Source organism: Ictidomys tridecemlineatus, chromosome 5 (assembly GCF_052094955.1).
Source record: "Ictidomys tridecemlineatus isolate mIctTri1 chromosome 5, mIctTri1.hap1, whole genome shotgun sequence".
NCBI lineage: Eukaryota > Metazoa > Chordata > Mammalia > Rodentia > Sciuridae > Ictidomys > Ictidomys tridecemlineatus.
The window spans coordinates 35,396,328-35,402,402 of record NC_135481.1 but is presented as its reverse complement, the minus strand read 5'-3'; the positions used below and the strand labels follow the sequence as shown (position 1 = coordinate 35,402,402).

The window sequence follows — 6,075 nt, the reverse complement described above, 5'->3', positions numbered from 1 at the left end:
TCAGACTTTATGAAATGTGTACTAATATTAAAATAGAAGAAAAACTAATAAAGTCATTGGGTCAGCAAAATGAACAACAAGAGAGCCTGTTGTAAGATTTTTACTATTTCATTTCATGACTGACATCAGAACCTGTATATAGGGGGCAAATGAAGAGAGTTAAGTATTTCTAGCAGTTAGAGATACAGATGGTCTGTGAAACTGATATATGCACTCAGTGGATGATACAAGCTATGTGCAGAAATCACCGATTCTAAGACACATTTGTACCTATAGTGTAAGAGACAGGATATCCTGTCTCTTACACTATATGTACAAATCAGAAAAAAAAGATATTAATAAAATTAAACATGTAGCTAAAATATATCCTCATGACTAGAATATACATTTAAAAAGATGTGCTTTTTAAAAAAGGTATTATTTGGACTGCATTAATAAAATATCTCTGGAAAGATACACAAGATATTAATAACATAGATTGTTCTGGGGAAGGGACCTGGCTGGCTGGGGGACAGGGGTGAGTTTTTTACTATAAATTTTATTGTACCTTTGGATTTTGAACATTTGAATGAATTACCTAATAAATAAACAAAAACATATTTAATGGACTGCATTATCGGAGGTGTGGCTATCAATATGGAGAATTTAAAAAGGAAGCCTGAGTGCCTTATCAATCTATCAGTCTATTAATTGAACTCTAAGGATGGCATCAGAATATTCTAGTCCCAGGAAATGTAAAACCCGAGGACAAAAATAATGTCATGGATTTTGATGAAATCTCCCTCAAGACTATTCATTGACCTCCTCCAAATTTTGAGCTCACTATGTAACCTCATTCCTGGGAACCTTGGCATGGATTTATCCTGCAGGCCAGTGATCTGGTGGCTGGAAAGATAGGGTCCTCATTTGACAATCAAATCAGTATTCTAGCTTCTCTCTCAAAGTCTGAGGAGTTTGGCAAATGTAGTTCAGTTCAGTCCTTTCTCTCAAGTATATTTCTCTTAATGTTCTCTCTTCCCTGCCTGCCTAGTCAGGCAGGCAGGGAAGAGAGAACATTATCAACGTTAACATTATCAATTCTGGGTAAACGATAAAATTTACTTTCTGGACCTGAAATGCTGCGGAACTTGTCTGTTCCTACAACCCTTTTGTGTTCTAGTCATTGTACTTATCATACTTCCCTGGAATTGCTTGCTAATCATTTGTCTCTTGTTAATAGCTAGTCTCTCACTGAGACGTTGGCTCCTTAAGGAACACTGTACACCTAGCATAGTGCCTGACAAAGCAGAGATCTCACTCAGTCCTTTATTGCTGCTCCTTAAGCCCAGACCTCCCTCTGATATTTTGCCATCTTTGATTTCAAATGAGTTATAAAATCTTGTGCAAGTGGCCACAGCACTGTCTCCTTACAAATACTTTTAAGGATTTTATTAGCTATGAACAGCTAAGTTTTTACTGCCTAGCATTTCTTAACAAGGTAGATTCTTTCATCAGAAGGCAACTGCAAAAACAGTAGTTCTAGCCAAATTAACACCCAGCTTTCTCCAGTATTTAATATAATTTCAGTTTAACTCAGCACTTAAACTGATCTGACTTCAAGAAAACAGGAAGAAACATATGGAGTCGGCTCCAACAGACCATCTTTCTCTTTAGTCTTCAGACACTCTTCTGGAATTCAAAAACACTAAACACTATTCTCCTTTTTAGGTCCTAACTAAACCTAAACTAAGGCAAAGGTCAACTCATCTGATATTGTCTTGATATCAAAGTACATGGTAGGCAATTTTTGTTAATGCATTTGTTTCAGCCTCATTTCATTCTTTTTTTAAAATCCAGTTTTATTGAGGTATAATTCACATAGCATGATGTTTTCCCTTTAGAGTACACAATTCAGGGCTGGGGTTGTAGCTCAGTAGTATAGTGCTAGCCTAACATGTATGAGGCACTGGGTTCAAGTCTCAGCACCACATATAAATAAATAAAACAAAGGTCTATCAACAACTAAAAAAAATTTTAAAAAAGAGTACACAATTCAGTGGGTTTTAGTATATTCACAGAGTTGTGCAGCTAATTTTAGGATGTTCTCATTATTTCCTCAAAGAAATGTTCTACCTAATAGCAGACACCCCCCTCCATCCCCTGGCAACCAGTAATCTACTTTTTATCAATTAATTTACCTTTTCTGAGCATCTCACATAAATGGAACTATGTAATATGTGGCCTTCTGGGTCTGGCTTTTTTTGCTTCATGTGTTTTTAAGGTTCATCCATATTGTAGCTTGCTTGGGTACTGCATTCCTTTCTAGGGCCCAGTAATATTCCATGATATGGGCATGCCACATTTTGTTATCTACTCATTAGTTGGCGAAAATACTATATTCTTGGCTGTTATGAATAATGCTGTTATGAATATTCATGTACCAATTTTTGTGTAGACAAAGTTTTTTGGTGGGGATCCTGGGGATTAAATCTAGGGGTGTTTAACCACTCAGCCACATCCCCAGACCTTTAAAAAAATATTTTATGGGCTGGGAATGTGGCTCAGGCAGTAGCACTCTCGTCTGGCATGCGTGTGGCCCGGGTTCGATCCCCAGCACCACATACCAACAAAGATGTTGTGTCCGCCAAGAACTAAAAAATAAATATTAAAATTTAAAAAAAAATATTTTATTTAGCAACAGGTATTCCTTAGGCCCTTGCTAAGTTGCTGAGTCTGGGTTTGTACTTGTGATCCTCCTGCCTCTGCCTCCTAAACCTTCAGTCACAGTACCTGGCTTAAAGGTTTTTATTTATTTTTCTTGGAGATATACCTAGGAAGGAAGTTGCTGTGTCATATTCTATTCCATTTTTAATGTTTTGAGGAATTGCCACACTGTTTTTCAAGGTGACTGCTCCATCTTTACATTCCTACTAGTGATGTCTTAGGCTTCTCATTTCTCTACATCCTTTCAAGTATTTGTTATTGTCTATCTTTTTGATTATATTGATTACAGTTATTCTAGTGGATGTACAGTAGTACCTCATTGAGGTTTTGATTTGTATTTCCCTAATGATTACTGATGTTGATCATTTTTTAAGTATGCTTATTGGCTATTTGTACATATTTCTTGTTACCTCAATCTTAGGAGAGAGAAAAAATGAAAGATTTTATTTAGGGAGGAACTGATGCGTATTTTCAGGAACTAACATCATTCTTTCAAAGAAGGCAAAATTAATATTTCTTTAAAATTACAAAAGGAGAATACTCATTTAAATACATTGCAAGAGACACTGTGGCTAAACAGCCTTTTATTTTTTTAAAAAAATTATGAAATGTATCATCAGAGCTATGTGACTGAAGAGGAATTTCTCTTTTAGAGTAAATAAAAGTGAAGTAAATATAATTCACTCTAAAAGAAACAATGGGCTTGTAAAAGATACTATCACCAATATTCCTGTATTTTGGAGGAGCCTTTGAGACTTACTTAGAAACCAATCAATAATGCAATAAATCTAATCCACCTTTCTGAAAAAGGTAATATTATCATTTTAGAGTAAATTAACCCATACAGAAAAACTCAGTTTACATAAACTATGAAAGTCTCTGTATGTGGGGTGGGGATCATGGGGGGAGGGGGTGTTACCACATAGCCCTACTCTATAATAGTGCTCAATATTTTTTAAAGTGCTTGTATAGGGCTGGGGATGTGGCTCAAGCGGTAGGGCGCTCGCCTGGCATGCGTGCGGCCCGGGTTCGATCCTCAGCACCACATACAAACAAAGATGTTGTGTCCGCCGAGAACTAAAAAATAAATATTAAAAAAAATAAAGTGCTTGTACCATTAAATTATAGGTTGTTTACAAATCAGATAACAGGATTTAAAAATGTGGCATACATATACAATGGAATATTACTCAACAATAAAAAAGAATAAAATCATGGCATTTGCAGTAAATAAATGGAGTTAGAGAAGATAATGCTAAGTGAAGTTAGCCAATCCCCCAAAACCAAATGCTGAATGTTTTCTCTGATATAATGAGGCTGATTCTTAGTGGAGTAGGGAGGGGGAGCATGGGAGGAATAGATGAACTCTAGATAGGGCAAAGAGGTGGAAAGGGAAGGGAGAGGGCATGGGGTTAGAAATGATGGTGGAATGTGAAGGACATTATTATCCAAAGTACATGTATGAAGACATGAATTGGTGTGAATTATACTTTGTATATAACCAGAGATATGAAAAATTGTGCTGTACATGTGTAATATGAATTGTAATGCATTCTGCTGTCATATATAAATAAAAAAATAATTAAAAAAATAAAACAAAAAAATCAGATAACAGATGGCTACAGAGGAATTTTCTTACTTTAAAAACAAATACCACATTTGGAAATAAAAAAACCAAAGTAGTCATGACACAAGGAGGCAGCCCAATGAAAACCACAGTTCAAACCTCCCCTTTGAGCTCTCCAGCCCCAAGCAGGAAACCCACAAGCCTGACTGCCCCTCCTCCCTGGTACTCCTGTAGGAGCCTCCTCCATTCACTCCCTGACAACATTCCAATTTGTTGGGAAAAAAAAATGTCAGTATACTATTAATCTTTTTTTTTTTTTTTAAAGAAAAAGCAGAAAGCCATTAAGCAAGACATATTCTGAACTGCTGGTGTGATGGCAGGGAGAGGAGTATGCAGGCATGTCCTTGCCCTCCCCAGCCAGGGCAAGGCCTTGGACAGGGGAAACTGGTACTTCTCAGACACTTGGAACTCTCCCTTCATGTTACTTGTCCCACTGCCCTGAACGTCTTCACGCATCTCCACCCATAGATTCTGGAAGAAGAATGCTGAGAAACTGACCCTTTCAGAGGCCCTGCTAACTCAACTATGAGACAAAAAAGGAGTATGGGATAGACACAAATGTTGTCACAATGGCGGTGGGTGTTTGGAATACTAGATAGTAACCAGAGCAGCCCCAGTGTTGTAATGTTGGGTTTGTAGAAGCCTGGTGAGCCAGCTGCCTTCATTCGAGAACTCCATGGACAGCATCTGAGAGAGTGACTCAATCAGCAGGGGGTCGGGGGAGGTCAGCCTCTGGTGGAAGACATAGGTACAAAGCAGCTTCCTACATCCCTGTGGATCTTTCCTGGGAAGGGTTCAGAGAGCTTGGCCCTTCTGATTCTGGCATCTGTAGAGACTGCAGTTCACCTGTAGATGGGTCCACTTCTTTTGAAGACAAATAAGTTCAGTCCTCGTTTCCTGCAGAATAGTTATCAGACTCCATCTGTTCCTCAGGCTGCCCCAGCAACTCCAGGGCTATAATTTTCATTTGCTCTGCCAGTGACTGTGCCATACTCTCATCTTGTTTGCTGGGTTTGGAAGAGCAGCTGCTTGGCTGAGAACTACACTTGTCTTCTGTGCTGGAACTTTCTGGGGAGACAGGTGTCAGGCGGCTTCTTTTCCCTGCATGTTCCACATCAACATCAACTTCAATACTCAGAGGGCTGAGGGCAGCTGCCATGCTCTCCCCTACATTCTTGAGGAAATTCACTCTGGGATCCTCCCATGGACCAGAAGCTGATTCTGCTGTGGGGTGGGGGCGGGTATCTCCCGCTCAAGGAGGACGTGGGCCCCAGTTTCTTGGTGGACCCATCTCCCAGCCTGGCCACTCGAAATGCCCCCGTGTTTCAACTTCCGCAGCCAGCGGCTGTGAAAGAAGCCCCCAGAATGGTGCCCAAAGGGGCTGGGGAACAGGTGGTATCGCCGACATTCCTTCTTCTTTTTAATGTAGATGCGAAAGATGTCATCCTTCACATAGGACATGGCCATTGTCAGCTCCCCATCACTGGAAAATGCAACCCAGTCTCCATCCTCATCGAAGTAGTGTGTCTGGAAGTCGCCCGGACGCCGTGCGGGGGAACAAGGCGACCACCCGGCTCAGTATCCGCTCTCAGGGGCCTGGGCGGGCAGTGGCCTTGGCATCCACCTGGAGCTCAGGGCTGAAACAGAAGCAGAAACGGAGGATCTCGCGCTCTGCTTCCTCCTTGCCCCAAAGGTGGGCCTTCACCGCTAGAGATGCCACAACCGCAAGACTAACAGTAGGAACA

At 40.2% G+C, this 6,075-nt stretch overlaps 1 pseudogene; it reads right to left on the bottom strand.

Annotated features, from left to right (window-relative positions):
* Nucleotides 1-4,888: 4,888 nt before the first annotated feature.
* LOC101958344 (sequestosome-1 pseudogene) lies at nucleotides 4,889-5,800 on the bottom strand (annotated as a pseudogene).
* Between the last annotated feature and the right edge of the window lie 275 nt (nucleotides 5,801-6,075).